The following is a 20495-nucleotide window of genomic DNA, read 5'->3' on the forward strand; positions in this document are numbered from 1 at the left end:
TCACACTGGCAGTGATGACGCCGCAGCACAAAGGGATGGCGTAACAGTGTAAGGTAGTGACCCTGCACTATGAGGTGGTGACATTGTAGTGACGTTGCAGGGTGAGGTGATGACGTAGTGGCCTAAAGTGATGTCATGGCAATGACATGCAGGGTGGGTGGTGTCATGATGATGGCACCGCAACCGTGTGAAGCTGCTGTGGCGAACTGACCCAGGGCAAGAATTGCTCAAAGACCCGCGCCAGTCCGCCACCAAAGTGCTCCCCAGAGTCCGACGGTGGTCAAAAGCGCGCCCAGCAGCACCAACAAGGCGCTACATCCGGGTCCCGCCCGCAACCCGAGCGTTAAGCCACTGCTGACTCCGCCCCCTCACCGAACACGCACGCCCCGCCTCCCCCTCCCCAGCCCCTACTTAGACCTTCTGTGGGGCGGGAGGAAAACTGCGAAGTCCCTTTCTGATTGGGTCCCTCTCCTTGGGCGTGCGCGGATTGGTCGGAGTTCTGAGGGGCAGGTCCTGGAGGCCCGCTTGCAGGCCATTGGACGACGACCTTTGAGAGCGGCTCGGTCATTGGCGGAGAAGGGCTCTAGGTCTCGGGCCGGGGGGAGAAGCCATTGGCTGGAAAGTAGGTTAGTGGTGCGACGTTCAGTGGCAAGCCAGGCGGAAAGTAGGTCAGGGACGGGGGTGCCTTCGCTGCTCATAGCCCTCACCGCGCTGCAGAGGGGCACCGACCCCCTCCCCCCTATACGGTGAGGAGAGGGGGTGGGGAGGAGGGGCCGGGGCCGGTTAGGGACCCGGGTGGGACCGGGAGGGGGGCAGAGGAGGGGGGGGGACTCCTGTCAGAGCGGGGAAGAGGTTGCTGTCAGGGAGAGTGCGGGGGCGAGAGTCGGGGGGCGCTTCCTTTCCGGAGTCCAAGAGAGACTGGGGGCGAGGGGAGCGTGGGGGAGGCGGAGGAGGGTGGCGGCGCGTGTGTACATGGAGGGGTCAGGGGAAGGGAGTGGGGTGTTGGGGTTGCGTGTGTGTGTATGGAGGAGTGGGGCTGTATCTTGGGGGCGTACGGAGGGGTGTATCTTGGGAGTTTGGGGGTGTATGGAGGGGTGGAGGCAAGGGGGTTGGGGTATATAGAGGGGCTGGAGGTGGGGGGGTGTATGTTGGGGGGATGTATGGAGGGGTGTGGGTTGTTTGTATGGGGGGAGAGAGTGTTTGTGGACACCCAACACAAATGTATATTACAAATATGTGTGTGTGTGTGTGTATATATATATATATATATATATATATATATATATATATATACTGTATCTACATTAGAGGTCATCAATCCCCATACTCCCCCCCCCCCGCACCCGCAATCCCCAGTGTACATAGTTTTCAATGCTTCCTGAGGGAAGAGGTGGGGGAATAGACAGAGTGCCTCCCTCTGAGAAGAGAGCAGCATCCCCTCCCTTCCAGACATGGATAAGGCACACTGACTGGTTCGACTCAGGGTTTGTTTTTGTTAAATAACCCCCTTTTGTATGGTGTAATAAATGACAACAGTTAACCATAAGCATGTTATATAAGAACCTAATGAAATATTAAGAAGCCAAACAGAATGAAATGGGCTTATTACTACACAGAAGGAGAAGCTGCAGGTGGATTCCGCTGGTTATAGTTTACACGGTGGAAGATGTCATGCATCAGTTCTTAGTGCTCAGAGCAGAGGTCGGCAACCTTTGAGAAGTGGCATGCCAAGTCTTCATTAATTTAAGGTCTGGCATGCCAATAATACATTTTATATTTACAGGGGCCAGCAGACAGAACCCCAGGCTGGCAGCGGGCTGAGCGGGGCTGGCGGCCGAGACCCCGGCTGGCAGCAGAGTGCTGCCTTTGGCACGTGTGCCGCAGGTTGCCAACCCCTGGCTTAGAGTCTATCTTAGTACATTGGTTAAAATAATTTGCTTTACTTGTAAATCTGAAGTAATAGTAATAATTATTCTGTGCTGAAAATGTCCAGTGCTGGAACAAAGTGTGGTTCGGTCCCCTCATGTGCTCTCCAAAGTGTGAGGGCTCCCAGTCTCCCCGTAAGCAGTATTTGAATAGACTCTTTCACCATTTTGCAGAGTCAGAAGAAAGAGTGGGGCAAAGAGTAGTAGGCCAGAGAGTCTTGCTGTTTGATCATATCTGAAGTGGTTGGCAGTCTTTTCAAATTTGCCTTGCTGTCTTACTTAGCAGAGCTGAGTTCAATCACTGAACCAAAGCGTATTGGTCCCTCTTTATCTAGGTCACCCGTGGGCCTGCTATTCCACAGTTGGCTGTCTCCACTGTCTACCATAAATAAACCTGGTGAAGGGTTTGCTTATGTGACTAATGGGATAGTGTGGAGAACAAAAGATTTATGTAGTAAACACATTTATAGTTTCAGAGGAACAGCCGTGTTAGTCTGTATTCGCAAAAAGAAAAGGAGTACTTGTGGCACCTTAGAGACTAACCAATTTATTTGAGCATGAGCTTTCGTGAGCTACAGCTCACTTCATCAGATGTCTCTAAGGTGCCACAAGTACTCCTTTTCTTTTTGCACATTTATAGTAGCACTCAGAGGCCCAATAGAGGTCCCCTTGTGTTAGAACAGTGATTTTCAAACTTTTTCTCATTTGTGGGCCCCTAAAATTTTTCAAATGGAGTGTGGACCCCTCTAGAAATCCTAAACATAGTCTGCGGACCCCAGGTTGAAAACCACTGTTCTATAGTAATGACAACCTTTTGTTGACTCCCAGAGGTCTGTGGACCGCAGGTTGAAAACCACTGTGTTAGAAAGTAAGAGACTGTCCCTGCCTCAGTGATCTAAATGATGGGCTGATAAGTTTAGAATTTTTCACTTAGTTGGTGGGGTGCTTTCCCCCCAGTGCTTGCTTTTTTTAATAAAAAAGATGTTTTACTCTTGATTAGCTGTTTGGAAGTTGTCATATTTAGTACTGTTGCTGCTCAGGGTGTTCCTTGGTAGCTGTTATTTGTATCCATGGTGTCTTCTGTTGATCTTGATGCTGGCATTTAATGAAGCACAGGTTGTGAAAGTAAATATAATACACTTTAATAAAATGTACTAATGTACTGAGAACAATTACTGTGGCTTCCTAATACAATGATTTTTATTTTTAATTGGTTTATAATTGGTAAACCAAATTTCTGAAGTCCCATTTGAGAACAGTAGAAATTCATCTCTTCAGATACCTCCACTTTCTACTAAATTATTCAAATTCCAGAATTTAAAAACCCTGTATTTCCCCTCTTTAACTTTCAATATGTCAAGTAGCTGAAGGATGCATAAACAAGAATCAGCTCTCCTAAAGCTTCTAACACACACCCAGAATACATTCTGCGCCCCCCAGTTTGAGAACCTCTGTTTTATTGGACCCAATTCTGTTGGTGAGAGAGGCAAGCTTTTGAGCTTACACAAGCTCTTCTTCTTGAAGCTCGAAAGCTTGGCTCTCTCACCAACAGTTGGTCCAGTAAAAGATATTATCTCACCCACTTTGTCTCTCTAATCCTGAAAGTATAATAACCGTCCAAAAGAATAATATTCAAGCTTTTGTCACTATGAACTATATCTAATCAGTAAAACTAATATGAACATTAGACTATCTTTAATGAGAACTGCTATCTTAATCCTGTCCTTTAAGACTTAGTGTATTTCCATTTTTCTTACTAAGTCTCCATCTTTTTATGGGTTTCAGAATAGCAGCCGTGTTAGTCTGTATCCGTAAAAAGAAAAGGAATACTTGTGGCACCTTAGAGACTAACAAATTTATTTGAGCATAAGCTTTTGTGAGCTACAGCTCACTTCATCGGATGATCTTTTTCTGGTGTATTGTACAAAATTAACTCTCAAAATTCCCCAACGGTACCTCTGATTTTGGCCTAGAAGTGCCAATATCTGTTTGAGAGTTGAATAGACTGATGCTATCGCTACACTACAGCTTAAGTTGACATAACTTATGTCGCTTGTGTTTAAATCACACCCCTCCCCCGAGCGACATAACATATGCCTACTTAAGCACCAGTGTGGACAGCACTATGTCAGTAGGAGAGCTTCTCCCACTGACATAGCTACCACCACTTCCAGGGGCTGGAGTAATTAAGCTGATGGGAGAGCGCTCTCAGAATTGGGCCCATAGCATTCACTAACTGTGAACACTATAAAAACAATAGCTAAGAATGAGTTATAGGTATCATTCTGTTCCTCATAACTTTATCAAAAACTTTTGGACTGAAGTTTTCCAAGTATGATTTTAGCCCCAAACAAAATTTTTTTTTTTTTTTCAAAAATTTGATCAATCTATTCAGGTTGAGTTATAAATCTGCATAAAAATGTCATGTAGATGAAAGACGTGTAAACAAGAATCATCTCTCCTAAAGCTTTTTTCTCTCTCTCTCTCTCACACACACACACACACGCGCGCGCGCGCGCAATCCAAGCTTAAAGAGAAAGTTGTATATTTTAAAAAACAAGTTACGACTTTTTTAAAGTTGGCATTTTCACTCATACGCCTAGAGTACTTTCTACTCAGCTTTCTACAGGGATGACTAAACTGGCTCAAAATTTTCAGATATTTGCAGATATGGCTGCCTTCTGTTCCCTTTACTAATTTTTTCTCCCTTGAAAGCAAGGGAAATTAAATGCAAAATCTAATGGCAAGGTTGAAGAACTTGGAATAGAAGTCCTAAATTTCAAAAAGTTTTTAACGCAAAACATGAACTTGGCAGAACTGTGCATGCAGTGTTCTAGTTCTCCTGATGAAATGTGTACCCTCGTATAGTGCTGTTTAAATGCGTGAGATTCAGGAAAAACAACAAGTTAACAATGTGTTTTGAAATCTTAACTTTTGCTGTATTTAATTGAAATATTCTAGTTTTAAAGGTTGGGGAAATTATGTTTTGGGTTTTCAAGTAATCTAATATAGCCTATAAAAAAAACTCTTTTATAAAAACTATGGCTAGTTAACTGTTTTACCTTAAACTATGATGGCTGATTCTGCATTAAATACACCCTGCTGTATAAAAATGACACCTACTTGGGTATATTTTCATCACCTTTTCCATCAGATTACGTGCAAAACTCTAACAATAGACGCTACATATTTTATCTGATGTTTTAATCCAATCTGTGAAAAGAAATATAATGTTAGACTATGTATTCAGGGCCCAGGCTCCATCTCCTTGGAAACCTGATCTTTCACTCAACGTTGTAAGCTTAATTTGTCTATTTAATCAATTTTTAAGAATAGATGCAAAACCTCAAATCAGCTACCACTAGGTTTCAGCAACTTGACAGCTTCATGATGAATTTAATAAACGAGAACAAGATGTTAGTTGTGGCCTTTGAGAAAGTTGATGGCTAACGTAGTTGTCTTTGCACTAATTCGGACAGTGGCTCATATCTAAAAACAAATTTCAAACTACATTATAACAAAACTTTCAGTGATTGTGTTTAACTAAAGAATCTGAAGAATAAAAATCTAATAAATCTTCCTCCTCTTCCCTCCCCCATAAATGAACATAAGATGGTACTAGGTTAGCGATGCTTAGGAAAGTCATCTGTTGTTAGCCCTTGTTCCATGTTTTTTCTCATTTGCAACTACAGTAGGTATTTCTTAGGGTATGTCTTCACTACCCGCTGGATCGGCGGGCAGCAATTGATCCAGTGGGGATCGATTTATCGTGTCTAGTCTAGACGTGATAAATCGAGCCCCGAGCACTCTCCCCATCAATTCCTGTACTCCAGTGCTGCGAAAGGCGCAGGCAGAGTCGCCGGGGCAGGGTCAGCAGTTGACTCACTGTGGTGGAGGCACCACGGTAAGTCGATCTAAGTACGTCACTAAGTTGTGTAACTTAGATCAATCCCCCCCCACCAGTGTAGACCAGGGCTTAGTCAACATACAAATTCTGTGTAACCTTTTGAGCTCCTGCAGTTTGAAAAGCTTGGTATTAAGTGTCCCTGTTGTCGAGGTAACGCTAGCCGCTGACTCAGAGTCAGAACAACTTGTGAACCTGGGCTGATGCCACACTGTAGTTTGGAGGGGAGAAGGGAAGGAGGAGTTTCTAGTAGGAAGGATGCCAATGGGCTTCTTTTAGAGCAAGAAGAAAAGGAGTACTTGTGGCACCTTAGAGACTAAGAAATATCATTCACAGGAGTTAAAGCAGTAAATGGCATACTCCATTTTAAATGGCCCAGTTGGTCTACATTTCTTATTAACTTCCTAAAGATCACTACATGGACAAGTATAAACAGTGATAAAATATGATTTATTTTTCATAACATGTCATTGCTTATGGCAACATTTTCTTTGCCTGTCATTAAGTTAGCAAGCTTTCCATTGATTTGGGGCTTTTTAATAGCAGCTTATGTGAAGGAAGTACTGTTGTCTGAAAGCTTACTCTTAAGGTAAATATTTAATGGTACACTTCTGGTATGGCTACTGTTGAAATATAATTCCAATTAAGTAGTTACAGTATCATTGTGGAGGAGTATTTCTAACACTTGTCATGTTAAAGAAAGGTAGTTTCACAGTTTCTGAATAGTTTGCATTGGCATCATATCCTCCAAGCCATTTTGTAATAATCCTGCCATTGAGGTTTTTAGATTTCAAATACATGACAGATTTCACAGTCTTCAGCTATGATTTTTTAAATGAAAGTTAGGGGGAAAACAGCTAATACAATCTATATATTTTGTATTTTAAATGTTTTCAGTTTTCTGGTTACAGGATTCTATATAGAAAGCCGATTTAGAGGTATTGTCACCTTGGGGCTGATGTGCTTTTTTGCAGTTTCAGTGAATTACTATATTATAGATTATCAATTTTGCTAAGAATCGAAGACATATCAAGCAGTAATTGAGCACTAGATTTTTTTTTTAATGCAAGTTGCCCTTCATCTTAGAAAAGTAAGTGTGTGTGTGTGTTAAGAAGGGAGTACCTACATGACTTATGCCTTTGCCTGCAGTTGTTTGACTGTGCTGGTACCATGGACAGCTGAAAAATTGGTAACTACAGAATGAGTCCATTTGTGTTTTCCCCCCTCAAACCTATGTTTTGAATCCTTCATGAGTTGTATGGGAGAATTCAGATGTCCAAGAAGACTCAACTAATGATACATGTTTTACAATTAACTTTATTTTTTAATGAAGTAATTCTTCTGCCATGAGACTTTTAAACAGACTAGTTATTTATGCAGAATATAGTCTGCTCCAGTCCAGAAAAAACGAAAATGCAGAGTTGGATGTAATTGTTCCAGGTTAGTGTTGTGAGCTTACTTAAAGACTGGTATTATCATTCAAACAAAGCCTTACATTGTCAGTTCTGGACCAGACTGAAGGAGTTTTCAGTCTTTAAACTACCTATTGAATAGAGGAGTCACTGTCATCTTGAGATATACTGAACTTAAAATGAGCTAAAAGAAGTTTTAAGTAGTGCACGTGCTCCTAAGTGCCCCTACCATTTAAAAAAAAAATCCAATCACATTTTCCTGTTTTTATATTTTAACTGATTCTTTCCTTTGTGGTGAAAGAGACCCCCCCCCCCAACAGGAAAAGCTTATTGACTATAAGAGAAACTGAATACACACGAAGTATGATCAAATGCGTTTCCAGTTTTATACAAGATGCCAGTATAGTTGAAGAAATGTAGTTTCTTTTAAGGATTCTTTAAATAGCCAGATTATTCATTAAACATCTATATGAATATTTAATAACTTGCTTTTGGAAGAGCTTTAATATACAAACATTCTGTATGGGGGAAATTACAGAAAGCCCAAGTCCATTCTTAGAATGAAAAGTTCTATTATCTGAACACCTTAAGTTTAAATAATTGTGCATATAAAAGTTTCAATCAGCCTTTCTTTGTCTGTACTGTTCTCTGTTTTCTGAGTGTTACATTTCTTTCAATAAGACTAAGTAGTGAAATGAACTGAGGAGGAATATAAGGAGAGAAGATGGAGTGGACCAATTACACCAGTGGAGGGCAACCTGCAACCCACAGGCTGCACGCAGCGCATCAGGGTAATCCATTGGTGGATCGCCAGACAATTTGTTTACATCCTACTGGCTGCGGTTCGCCATTCCCGGCCAATGGGAGCTGTGGGAAGCGGCAGCCAGGCACGCACTGTTTCCCACAGCTCCCATTGGCCGGGAATGGCGAACTACAGCCACTGGGAGCTGCGGGCAGCCGTACATATGTAAACAAATGGTCTGGCAGCCCGCCAGTGGATTACCCTGATGGGCTGCAGGTTGCCCACCACTGAATTATACCTTTCACAGTCTCGCAATAAGATCCTCAAAGGATATGAGTGAGTAAAAATCAGAAGCGCAGTGCCAATGATACATAAATTACTTATGGGACAGAGCATCAGATATATTCATGGGTCAGCACTGGAATCTAAGGGTATGTCTACTCTGCAAAATAAAACCCGTGGCTGGCCCGTGCCAGCCAAACTTGGTCTTGCGAGGCTTGGGCTGTGGGGCTGTTTTTATTGCTGTGTAGACTTCTGGGATTGAGCCCTTGCAGGGTCCTAGAGCCTGGGCTCCGGTCCGAGCCCGGAAGTCTGTACAGCAGTGAAACAGCCCTGCAGTCCGAGCCCTGTGAGCCCAAGTTGGCTGGCATGTGCCAGCCTCAGGTTTCTCTTTACTTTGTACCTGAAGAAGACTGTGGATAAAAGACTGTGCCAATCACAGAGGTTGGGCTTGGAGCAGTTCCATGTTTCTAAGAGTTGTTTTTGGGGCTCAACCAAAAGCTTGGTATCCATAGTCTAAAACTGGTCTTATCAATGCTCTATACATCATCAGTACCTTCTTATCTGTACCTTACTTGTTTCCAGCTATGCTTTTAAGTAAGTTCAGCCTATTTTTATACTTTTGCATTATATTATCTGTGTGACCTTTCCAAGTTAACTTATTATCAAAGACTACTCTTAGGAACATAATTCAAAAGTTTATCTGACTATTTTCACCGTGAAGAAATAAATTCCATTCATCCCTAATTTTCTTCCAGATTAAAAACATTTGCTTTGCTTTTGCAAGTGAGAATTTAAATCCCCACTCATTTTCCCATTTGGAAATTCTCTGCCATGCCTCATTTATCTTTTCCACAGATACTTTGTCTTTTATGCTTAGTCTGTATAGCACGGCTGTCTGTGAAAAGGGAAATACCTGTTCCAATCTGCACGCTTTCTGGCAGATCATTTATCATAATGTAAAACAAAGTAGGAGTCCCAAACTGAAGTGGGTCTCTTTTAGCTACCCTCTTTACACCTGCCATTTGCTACAAGTGTACTGACGTGGGGCTGATTGGGTCCACAGGCCCCCATTAATCCCCCTTGCCAGTGAGGGGCCTGTGTGCCCTGTCATATATGGTATAAGTAATTCTTTGTAATTGACTAAAAGTGCTGCGATTGGAGTTTTCTTTTTATATTGCAAATGGCTGACCTTAAAGTGCATCTGTTTCTTCCATAAATGAGAAGTTTCACTTTGTGAATTGCAATAAGTTGACCTTTTTACTATTTTCAAAAGACTAGAGGTACACCTAAAGGTACACTTTCTGATTGAGTCTTTTCTGCTGTTTAAGTTAGTTCTAAGACAGGAGGAGAAAAATGTTTAAGATTTTTGCTTGGATCTCTTATAATTTGAAGGTCATCCCTGCCATATTCATAGAATCCTAGAAATGTAAGGCTGGGAAGTACTATAAGATATCCAGTCCAGCCCCCTTCACTAAGGCAGGACCAACTCAACCTAGACTACCTCTGACAGATATTTGTCTAAGCTGTTCTTAAAAACCTCTAGTGATTAGAGATTCTACAACTTCTTTTGGAAGCCTATTATTCCAGAGATTAACTATCTTTGCGGTTAGAAAGTTTTTCTTAATATCTAACCTAAATCTTCCTTTTTAAAGATAAAGCCCATTGTTTCTTTTCCTACCTTTACTGGACATGGAGAACAATTGATCACCAGCCTTTAACAAATTTTAAGACTATCAATCATCTTCCCCCCCCCCCTTCTTTTCTTGAGACTGAATGTGCCCAGTCCCTTTGCTGTTAGGTGCTAAAGTGATTATGTAGTTTTTGCTCTCTGTTTTAGGAAAACTACACTCCTGGAGGAAACGAGTCTAACAAAAAGTCCAAAGCAAACACTGCCCGTCCCTGGGTTAGAGCCAAACTTTTTGGCCTGAGGGCCGCATCAGGTTTCTGAAATTGTATGGAGGGCCAGTTAGGGGAGGCTGTGTCTCCGCAAACAGCCAGACATGGCCTGGTCCCCGCTCCCTATCTGCCTCCCCCAAGCTTCTTGCCCCCTGACAGCCCCCCTGGGACTCCTGCACCATCCAACCACCCCTGTTCCCTGACAGCCCCCGGGAACCCCTGCCCCATCTCCGTGACTGTCCCCCTGGGACCCCTGCCTCATCCACCCTGTCCCCTGACTGCCCCCCCTCCAGCCGCCGCCCCATCCAACCCCTCCTCTCCTTCCTGACTGTCCCCCAGGACCCCTGCCCTCATTCAACCCCCCTGTTCCCCTCCCTCTGACTGCCCCAACCCCTATCCACACCCCGAGCCCCTGACCACCCCCGAACTCCCCTGCCCTCTATCCGACCCTGCCCCCTTATCACGCTGTCTGGAGCACTGGTGGCTGGCCGTGCAGCTGCACCAGGACAGATGGCTGCGCAGCACAGAGCACCGGGTCAGGCCAGGCTCTACAGCTGCGCTGCCCCAGGAGCTTGCAGCCGCCCCGCCCAGAGCATTGCGCCGGCAGCGCAGTGAGCTGAGGCTGCGAGGGAGGGAGAACAGTAGGGGAGGGGCTGGGGGCTAGCCTCAGGGGCCGGGCAGGACGGTCCCATGGGCCGTAGTTTGCCCACCTCTGCTCTACCCAGTGTGTGGCATTCTTCGCTTTCTCCTGGCCACAGTATTTTCCCTAAGGTTTGTGTGATATATTCTCCTCTATACTAGGATTCCCCACATATTTTCTTGCCTTGGTTTTAGGGTCCAAACTGGACAATACCAGTCTTTCTTTTGTCTGGTTCTAATCTCTCTGCCAGGGTTATGACCACCTCCCATCTGACCACAGTGGAGATTGGGTGAAGAGGAATATCTTCCTTCCTTTTCTTTCTGTCTCAGAAACCCTAAGCTTGGGCCCCTAAACAAAGGGGAAGCTCACCTCCAGGTGCTCTGCATTCTCTATTACAATGCCCTGGGTAACTTCATTCACCCACTTCTGCAGCTTCTCTCTTGGCCTCCTCCTGGCTTTGTCTCAGCCTTCTACCTGCTGTGAAGGACTGCAGGAAGAATCTGCCACTGTCACCCAGCCTTATGCATAGTTGTTTATGGAGAGACCCTGCCTTCTGTCTCCTCCCTTTAGTAGAGATCCAAAACCTATTACTTTTCAGGCTCTCTAGCACAGCCTGGCCCTTTTCCAGGAACTCTCAGAAGAAGAACCACTGCAAGTCTTGATTCCTAGACACTTTCTCTTTCACTGGGGAACAGAAATTGCTTTCTTCCCCTCCTGCTTCCTTTCCCAGAATGCATTGCTGCCAAGCCTACAATTTAAAACAGTCCCTAAATGTACATTTACACAACAGACTGTTACAGACTTGAATGAATTAAATGGAAAAGTTGTGTACGTTGCCACTGTTCCTTATTGGGTATATTCTTTAAAAACACTTATCTTCAGCTCTTGGTATTAATTCAGAACCCCAGAAAATCACTTTAGTCTCTGTAGCAGATAGTTTTGCACCTAATGTTCCTAAATGGCACTCTTATTAAAAAGCCTCAAGACAGTAGGTAATCTTACTTCCCACTGAAATGAAAAATTAAGGACAATTTTAGCCTTTATCCAGTACAGTGTGACTTTGGTGGGTTATATCAGACCTTTAACAACTTAATGTAAAAACAAACTGAAGTTTTCTGGTTTCAGATTCTGTCTGTGACAAACTGTAGTGTCTGTTATGTTTCCATTTAGGAATTTTGCCTTATTTATTTATTTTATTTTTTTAATTGTTAACAAACCACTGTTAAAATGACTTCCATGGCATGATTTTAAAACTCATGTAATTTGGGGAAATTCAGATGTCTGTTACTGCAATGCTTAGTGGAGAGTCAAGTATTATACGCTATGTGAGTGGAGTGGGGAGATAGCTAGCTGCGTCCCCCAGTAGCTGTACAGTAGTATGGAAATTTGTCAATAAACTTAAATGTTTGAGGATATTGACACACGTTATTCTGATTTATTTCTCATAACATTTCTATTATGTGAAATAGATTCCCTGTTTTAATTGCTGCCATAACAATTAAATGGTTGTTGAATATTCAGTTTACTTTAGGAACATAGGACTTGCATATGAGATCGGTCCAGCGAGTCCAGTGTCTTAGGTGCCATTGGTGAGTACCAAATGCTTCAGAGAAAGGTGCAAACATTCTCTTAAGGGCAATTATAGAATAACCTGCCCATAGAACAGTGGTGTCAAACACCCAGTGTGCAGAGGATCCAGCTATCATAAGGTATTTATTTGGTCCCCTTGGCAGATCCAGATTCTACATAATTTAAGCATTCTTTGAGAGACAGAGGAGGGAGTATTGAATTGTGGTGGTGGTTTGTTTTGTTTTGTTTTGGGACAACCAAAAGGGCTAGAAAAACCTTTCAAATATGAGCAGAACGTAAACCAGTGCATGCTTTTCTCTTTGAATTTGCAAACAGCCTGAAACAGCTCAGATAGCTAACCTTGTTTAAGACGACAATGCTTAAGCATCACTGACACTTAAATTGTTTGAATATCTAGCTTTTAAGTACTCAGCTGTGTGCCTAATTTCTGCGGTTCTAGAAACTGTGTGTATGATCGACTATTTACATACACCAGTGGCCAAACAAAGGACAGCAATAGCGGTAGTCCTAAAAGTGCCTGGCATTGTTTTTCCCCACTGAATGGAACAATAACTTTACTAATTAAAAGTAATATTAATGTAAACCTCCTAGTCTTATCAGCGGGTGCTTCAACGTGGTTTGAAGATAATATTTAGTCCTAATTTTTAAATCTAGCCCACTGACCATCCACAGTGCAGCTACTCAGATCATCTTCCTTGCCTGTCACTGATGACCCCTTTTTGAATCTGTCCATCTCCTCTTGTTTCGTAAGTATGTTATCAAAATTGCTTGTTCCCTCTTTCCTACTTGACTCCAGTTGTCTTGTGTTGTCCCTTGCCTCCTTTGTTCTGTCTGTCAGGTTTTCCCATGTCTGTGTCTGTGCCTTCTTTCACACTCATGCTTATGCATAGAATGATTTCCCCTGAATAAATCCATCAGGCTGCTATGCTCTCCTACTGGAGACTCTCCTCTCTTCCTAGCCAACCGGTGATAGATTGAGTATGCATCAGTTGAGGATAGCTGATTTAATTTTATTGTTTTGAATCAGTTTTTAAATGCTAACTGACTGAAACCTTCAAGTTATGCAATTGTTAGCCTACGTAAGCTGTGCTCTTGTACTCTCTCCCCATCTTCCCTCCTTTTGTTTGTCATGCTCACTTATTCAATTGTGTACCAAATTAGATAGCCAATTCCTGGAAGAATTTACAATCACTTACTGTGGACTGGTCCACACTACACAGTTAGGTCAAAATAGGGCAGCTTATGTAGCCCTTATGTCAGTGTCTACACTACAGTCTTCCTCCCACTGATGTAAGTGCCGTACTACGCTGACATAACTCCAACTCCACCTCCAAGAGGCGTAAAGCTTGTGTCAGTGTAGTTAGGGTGATGCAGTGTCTCTGTAGACACTGTGTCCCTTACATGTCTGTTGGCTGTCTTGCCATGAAATTGACAAGAAAGCTGGGGACCTAGACACTCCAGATCCATGTGAATGCCTGTTCTCACTTTCAGGTGACATTGTAAACAAGGCATGGGCAGCATTTTCTTCTGCAAATTTTAACCAAACTTGTTTGTCTGAGCGATTGGCTGTAGTAGGACTGAGTGGACTTTGTTTTATTTTTGAATGAAGTTATTTTTTGTACATAATTCTACATTTGTAAGTTCAACTTTCTTGATAAAGAGATTGCACTACAGTACTTGTATTAGGTGAATTGAAAATGCAATTACTTTTGTTTTTACAGTGCAAATATTTTAAATCAAAAATAAATATAAAGTGAGCACTCCACACTTTGTATTCTGTGTTGTAATTGAAATCAGTATATTTGAAAATGTAGAAAACATCCAAAATATTTAAATAAATGGTATTTTATTACTTACCAGTGCAGTTAATTGCAAATCATTTTTTAATCGTGTAATTTTTTTAAAAAATTGTTTGACAGCCCAAATTTTCTGTGTTAATCGCGTGAGTTAAATGCAATTAATTGACAGCCCTTAATAATAGTACTAAGTTAGTCCCCTACACAGGATGAATTTGACACACCACACTCGCTACCCCTCCATGGGAAAGTTCTTCCCAGAAAGCTAATGATAGGCATATGTGATAGGTGTATTACCCTGAAGCGTAAGTGCATAGTTTTGTACTACAGAAACGAGTCCTATAAATCACTTTTAAAGTTTTGTTACCTTTCAATTTGGTTGAATGTCACTGTGTGTGTGTGAGAGAGAGATATCTATATCTATATATGGGCATCTGATTTATCCTGGTCTATGCTGTTGATATTCTATCAAGGGTAGGGTTGCCAACCCTCCCGGATTGGCCAGGAGTCTCTAGGAAGCAGGCTCCATCTCCTGGAGGCTAGTGAAGCCAATCAGGTAGATTTTAGGCTGCTAAAGGTCTGGCGGCACAGTGGGGCTAATGGGAGCTGCAGGGACAGTGCCTGCAGGCAGTGCATGAAGCTGCCTGGCCTCCCCTTAGCCGAGGAGCCGGATATACCAGGAGCTGCCCAAGGTAAATGCCACCTGGCTGGAGCCCACACCCCCTCCTGCACGTGCCCCCCACACGCAAACTACCAGACACTGCACCCCGACTCCCCTTCTACATCCCAACCCCCTGCTCCAGGCTCAGCCCAGAGTCCCCTCCCACACTATGAACCCCACAGCCAGAGCCCACACCCCAAACCCTGCCCCAGCCTGGTGAAAGTGAGTGAGGGTGGGGGAGAGTGAGTGATAGAAGGAGGGGGGATGGAGTGAATGGGGGCAGGGCCTCGGAAGGGGCAGGGGTGGGGTCTCGGAAGGGGCAAGGCAAGGGTGTCTGGGTTTGTGATTAGACAGTTGACAGAATCAAGGGAATCTGCTGCTGCATCAGGCTTGAAATTGCTGTGGTTTCTCTCTTCCTTTTCCCCTTCCCAAGATAAAAAATCATACAAGACGTTCGATTGATTTACGTAGGAAATCCTATCTGCCTGTCAGCATCTGCTATGGGCACACCTGGTGAACTGTACTGAAGTTGTCTGGTGCCCCCATTTTCTCCTTTTCCTCAGGTTTCCTCAGCAGCTGTCTGAGGGCTCTATCTCAGGGTTATTTATTTATTTTGTCTTCAAACCAACTTCTCCATCTTTTTGCAGCTGGTCTCTGACAGGAAATGAATCTTGAGGGGAGAAAGATGGCTGGAGACTCCCCTTGCCCTGGCAATAGAGCCTTAGCTATGTCAATGGCTCAGTAGGTCCCAGCTGGCAACAAAAGTCTCCCAGTTCCAGTGTTTGGCTTCCTGCACTAGTAACCTTCATCAACGACTTCTCCAAGTTTATTTTGAAGCTTTTCTTCAGTAGATGCCTGTCTCGCTTTCCTAGCCTGGAGCTTGCTTTCTCTATTCACCCTGCTCCAGCACTATAGCAGCTGTCAAGTCTCAGGTGATTTAGCGGGGGAAGAAATGTTGGACTATTCCTGAATTGCACAGGAGGCTGGCTGTTAGTGTTCGAGGACAGTCCTGGTACAAGTTCTCTTCCTTACTTTGCTTCTCCCACTGTTGACCCTCTGATTCATCCAAGAGGCCTCTTCCTTGTCTCCCTTCTCAGTTCCCCCTCAAGCTGCAAGTGACCAATTACCTCAATAGCTTTAAATCTTAGGCAGACCAGGCCAATCCCACCTAAGCATCTTAATATTCTGTCTTTACTCAGATCCCGTTGGCCTGTTTTGACTAATTTCTCATGAATCCAAGCCACGTGGGCTTCCCTGCTCACAAGTCCCTCGCAACTCAAAAAGTAATCCCTCCCCTTCCCCTCCATTTCACTCAATGCTGAGAACTGAGTTCTCCCCTCTTTTAGGACTCTAAACAAGGGCTGTAACTACCATACCTCAAAAAATGGAAATGGGCCTCTTCTTCTGAGTATTCCCATAGACATAAGTTTCTGCACCAGTCCTCTGCTCATGAAGGGTAACTTTGCTCCTGCTTTAAATCAGATGGTTTAAGATTGCCTCCTTCTTAATGAAGACAGACATGAAGGTCTTGGTTGAATTGACTCATTCCATTCATTAAAATAGCTTAGCCAGTCAATCTCACCTTTCCCATCTTGAAGAAAATTGACTGCAGGTGGTCCATCCCTGACAAAAATTGGTTCATCAGTAAGAAGTCGTCTTAAATTAGATAATTTCACTTGTTAAAGGCCACACTGCAGCTATCAAAATTATGATACGGACTGCGTATTGACAATCCCTCCATATGTCCAATTGTTACTTTACTGGTGGCGATCACCATATTATCTCTATGGGAAAATCTTTGTAATGTTTGCATGACTGATGGGATGGACACGTGGGCCTTACAGGGTTCAGGACAGGTGGTGTCCTCTGGAATTCCAAATCAACATCTACCTCATGAGTTGTCAGCCTCCTTCCTAGGGTCCCTCTAGGAACTGCAGTCATTCATATAGAGAGCTACAGCAGAACTATCATGGATTAGCCCAGCCACCAAGATGGACCAAAAAATGAAAGCCAGAGGACAGTGTTTCAAGGGCAGAAGATTCTAATGTTTGTCCTTGGCAAGACCATCAGGCAGGCCAACTGGCCTAGCATTGAAGCCGGATGTGGTAGAAAGTAAGTAAAGACCTGCTGGTATAAATCAGATTGCATTTTTGATCCTTCCGTAAATCCACCAAAAAGATTACCAAGTCCTTCTCTTGGCATTGGTGCACACAGGCCTGAAGAATGAACACACTCTCTATCGTTTCTCTGTCTGAATCTATAGAGAGATGCTTTTCCATTCTTCACCTCCTTATAGTTAGGGTTGCCAGAAAGATCAGCCAGGGTTGAACTTGAGTAACTTTGAGTCTTACTTCCTGGTCCCAGATGCACATGTAAGTATGTCAGATGTGGATACTGCCAATTTCTCAGGACCTCATTCATCAGGGTCACTTGATACTTCCAGTTCTGAACAACCATATCTCTTAGATGGTTATTGTCAGAATGACCACTTTTATAAAAGTGGACATTATCCAGAAACACTTCCATCAATTGCTCTTACAGGGAATTTGGAGGACCTGGAATCTAGTATATTAGAAAGAAGATTGTCCATGTTCTGAACTTTCCATTAGACTGTTTAATTTTTTTTCTTTTCCCGTAAGATTCTGAGCTCTAGTTTCTTCAGAGAATAATTCTTAGCCTTGAGCAAGATGTGTCTTATCCTTCCCAGTTCTAGCTCATTGCTTCATCTATATGCCCCATTTTCTGAAAGCAACACTGGTATAAAGACTGCTCATCCTTCCACCTGGTGGAACATTGGCATCTTTTGCTAAACCCCTTTTTGAGCCACTGTGAGAAATGTCCTTGTATTTCCTGACTTGAAAGTTTGCTTTCATTTCTTGCTATCACATAGACTTGAAGGTTTAGCAAACTTTGGAGCCTTATCTTCAATTTATTTTCCAAATAAGGTTGATTAAAGTCAGAGGATGGGGGGGAAAAAATTGTGCCTTCCACTTAAACCAATCAACTGTCTTGTTTCTTTCGAAGCCATGTTATAATTTAGGACAAACAGTTGCATGTTTCAGAGACAAGCAGGGCAGTAAAGCTTTACTTGCTTAGAACTGAACAGTGAAGAAGCCAGATGTTCTAATGGTATTTTATTAGAGACTTAGTGAGTGATGCAGAGTCATTTGTAGATGGGTTGTCTATTTTCCAAGCTTACAAGCATCTAAATGTGTCTCTTGAAGGTATAAACTCCAGCAGAGTTACACAGTGTTGATCCTGAGTGGCTGGTGACTATGTATAAACTTACTGTTTCCCTTTGGGCCTTGTCTGAGCAGCAAACCATTGCCCATTAATTGCTACGCAGACCCACCCTACTTGTATTGGTTCCTGGATCTGAACAGGGATCACTAAGACAACTGTCAGTTGGATCATTCAAGGTAGAACTTTCTGTAGCATGCAGCCTCTACAGATTGTGGGTCACAGGGAGTGGCTAGGCTGAAGCTGCCAGTGGGTGGCAGTATGGGGATGTTGGTCCTGCAGACCTAGGTTCAAGTCCTGCTAATCATTACAACTGTGCACAGCTCCCCACCGCTGAGGACACCAACTCTTTATCTCCCACGTTTTCCACCTCCATGGCCACCTAGACCACATTACTTTAGATTGGGGACCCTCGTTTATCTCATGGTTTTGGAGGGCAGTATTCAACTTACTAGCAGTGCATCTCTATATCTCAACCACCTAATATATGCAAACAGATGGCTAATCAGAAAGAGGGAATCAGATACTGGAACAGTACCTACGGTGCTTCATATTTTTCCTCATTGATTCCATACACAGAATTCACATATAATAATGCTGATCATGCCTTAAGTCAGATGAGCCTGTATTTCCCCCCTAACTATGATTTTCAACATTGATTTCATTGTGCACTTCCTCCCCGCAGCCTCAGATCTGATACATGACATTCCACAAACTCAAGAGAAGCTGAAGTGACACTTTGATGTGGCCAAGGTGGCGTACCAGCATTATGCTTATTGCTACAGCTAGGAAGGTCCCATTTACGCAGTGTGGCAGAAGTTGTGGCCAAAAACCTCAAAACAGACCACCCTGTCTACAAGCTGGACCACCAATATGTAGGTTCTTACCAGATCTGCAGCCCAATCAACCTAGTAATCTTTGAACTTCAGCTTTCCCTATCCCTAAAGCTGCATTCTGTAGTTCATGCTTCCTTCTCTCACAATCTCTCCCCCAACCAAAAACAACCTCCTTCCACACCAATTCAGGGACAAGAAGAGTAGCTAATGCATGAGATCTGGACTCCCAGATATGCAAAGGAAAGTTGTGGTATTTTATTGGTTCACAAAGATATGTCCCTGAGGAGCAGAGCTGGGAACCAGTTCACCATGTACATACCCCTTTTTTTTTTTTTTTTTTTAAAGGGTAGGGTGGGGTGGGACGGGACACCTATGGACCTCAGGTGTGAAATTGCACCAAATGGGAGGTTGTGATGTCAAGACCCTGGTTCTAACCTAGGCCCACTGGGTATTTAGGAAGTAGCCTTGGCTGTCATGCACACTGACACAGTGGGATGTTACCAGAGAATTGGGCCAGCTTCCAGGGTTCTGTGACCCGCTTCCTGATTTGGCCACACAGTCTTGATCCTGATTGGCAGGTGACAATAGATTGTAGCTGTGGCCTGGCATGATGTGAATAATTATCATCACAAAACATGCTGTAAAAAAACAAGGAAGTGAACAAGTAATTAACACAGGGGAGGAGGCCTCATTCTTTGAAAGCTAGGATGAGGGAGGTAAATGAATCATTAGGCAGAAAACAAGATGTTTGTGCTATATAAGATTAGTAAATAGGTCAGTAGGCTAAAAGGCCAGAATGTCGGAGCCAACTAAGAAAAGAGGGAGAATACCCAGGGCCTTATTTACTGTGAACTAGATAACAAGGAACAAAATAAGTTAGGAATGTAAAGAGGAAGTTTAACCATAGACAGTGCATGCTGCAGAGGGATTGATTACTGCAAAGTAGCCAAGCCAAAAATGTTTGGCTTGTATAGTAAATGCAATGGAATGTGTATATAAATGGAGAGGGTTTCTGTGTAACTTTGGAACTGTGATGTATTCTGCATCCATCGCCACTCCGGTTGAGTCTAACTCAGAGTAGGACTTCTGTATGCCAAATAAAGTTACCTGAGTGAGAGAGGCTGGAGTCAAGCTGAGTTCTGTGGAAGCTGAGTGAAAAAATCTGAGAAAAATCTGAGAAAATCCAAACATAAATAAACTGTTTCTCTTCTGGCCTTGCCTGAGCAACAAGCCATCACACACTGGTTGCTATTCAGATCAACCCAACCTTGCTTTCCTGCCTCACCCGACCATGCCTTGCTGCCCTGTTTGACCTGACCATGCCACTGCATCTGAGCCTGCCCTGCTGCCCCACACTGACCCCACCAGCTGCCTTGCTGTACCATCCCCTTGCATTAGGTCTCATGATTATTGGACCCCTTGCATGAACTCTGATCACTGATCGGGACTGCCCTTTGATCTGCATGACTCTGTCGTTATAATATGTAAGTTAAAGTATGACTTAAGATTTATCCCACCAAGTCTCTGTGATACCAATTATCAGTGGAATATTGATAGAGAAAGGAAGAACA

General features: G+C 43.4%; 1 protein-coding gene across 10 annotated transcripts in view; it reads left to right on the forward strand.

The window, feature by feature from the left end:
• The first annotated feature begins 592 nt into the window (after positions 1-592).
• BMAL1 (basic helix-loop-helix ARNT like 1) overlaps positions 593-20495 on the forward strand; it is an 85027-nt gene continuing 65124 nt past the window's right edge. For 5 of the 10 annotated variants that reach the window (XR_012159356.1, XM_073347640.1, XM_073347649.1 and 2 more), the window contains exon 1: positions 633-746. The gene's annotated coding sequence lies outside the window, so the exon portion shown is untranslated. Of the gene's footprint in view, positions 747-1337; positions 1485-10821; positions 13138-20495 lie in introns of those variants that run through there. The other 5 variants (XM_073347643.1, XM_073347644.1, XM_073347642.1 and 2 more) reach the window with 5 other exon arrangements.

This window comes from Lepidochelys kempii, chromosome 6 (genome assembly GCF_965140265.1).
Source record: "Lepidochelys kempii isolate rLepKem1 chromosome 6, rLepKem1.hap2, whole genome shotgun sequence".
NCBI classification, from domain to species: Eukaryota; Metazoa; Chordata; order Testudines; family Cheloniidae; genus Lepidochelys; species Lepidochelys kempii.